This window comes from Limulus polyphemus, unplaced genomic scaffold (assembly GCF_000517525.1).
Source record: "Limulus polyphemus unplaced genomic scaffold, Limulus_polyphemus-2.1.2 Scaffold2232, whole genome shotgun sequence".
Taxonomy (NCBI): domain Eukaryota; kingdom Metazoa; phylum Arthropoda; class Merostomata; order Xiphosura; family Limulidae; genus Limulus; species Limulus polyphemus.
The window spans coordinates 196631-197848 of NW_013667842.1; the positions used below are offsets into that span (position 1 = coordinate 196631).

The 1218-nt window shown below is 34.8% G+C and overlaps 1 long non-coding RNA gene across 1 annotated transcript in view; it reads left to right on the forward strand.

Moving 5' to 3' along the window:
* The first annotated feature begins 614 nt into the window (after positions 1-614).
* Positions 615-1218, forward strand: part of LOC111087505 — a 2470-nt gene continuing 1866 nt past the window's right edge. Inside the window, exon 1 of the long non-coding RNA XR_002612176.1 lies at positions 615-625. This is a non-coding gene — a long non-coding RNA (uncharacterized LOC111087505). The remainder of the gene's footprint in view (positions 626-1218) is intronic.

The following is a 1218-nucleotide window of genomic DNA, read 5'->3' on the forward strand; positions in this document are numbered from 1 at the left end:
AATCAGATAGTTATATGCGCTAATAGCATAATATATAACATAAGATTAAATAACAGCAAGGAACCTTTGGCTCATCTTGGCTGTCCTATCCACAAAATCAAACTAAACCTTTAAAAACACCCTTTGTCACTTAAATATTTATTAACCTTTCCCTTAAACTCCATTAAGTTAAATACATCCATCACATCTGAAGGCAACCCTTTCCGAAGGCCAACCACCCTATTAGAAAAATAAGGGGGAATCATCATTAGCAGTGGCTGTAATTAGATCTTAAATCGGTCAAGAGATGGATCTATAAGCTAAAAGTTTGTACCTTAGAAAAATTCAGAACCATTCTATGAACTGCTGTGCCGTGTCTAATAAAGCTATCTTAGCTGAAGATTTGTGTCTCCTACTCTTACTATTCTCACCATTAAATGAAAAAAATATGATGTATCAACACTATCAACACCTTTAACAATCTTAAACACCTCAATCAGATCCCCCTAATTCTTCTTTTTTCAAGAGAAAACAATTTGAGACATTTCAATATCTCTCACATGACAACCCCTCCATCCCAAGTACCATTCTATTAACCATTCTCTGACCCCTTTCCTACAAGTCAATGTCGTTTCTGAGGTAAGGAGTCAAAGACTGAACACAATTCTCCCAATGAGGAGAATTCTAACCAATGACCCATACAATGACATTATAACTTGTAGTCAATATTTCTGTAGATACAACCTAAAATCCTATTTACCCTGCCACTAGCAACAAAACATTGCTTGGATGGATTAAGAGACTGATCAACAAGAACAACAAGATATTTTTCTTTCATAACACTGTTGAAGTTATTCCCATCGAAATTGTATTCATAATTCAAATTGCGATATCTTGCATGCATTACTTTAGATTTATTATTGTTATGTCTCTGTTCGTTTGTTAATTTTCCGTATAATTTCTTTCCAATGAAACTTCAGCGACACAAGTTCTTTCTTAAATAAAACTAGTTAATTCCCTCTCAATACAACTTTGTAATACATTAATTTCCACAGTCACTTTAATTTAAACACACACACACTATAATTCACAACGATTCACGCGCTTTACTACCGTGCTTGACTCAATTATCCGTCTCTGTCTGTCTGCAATTATCTATATATATATACCGTCACTTCTCGCCGGTCTTATATATACAAAATAGAGGGCGTCTGGAGAACACTCGAGGCTTCACGAACG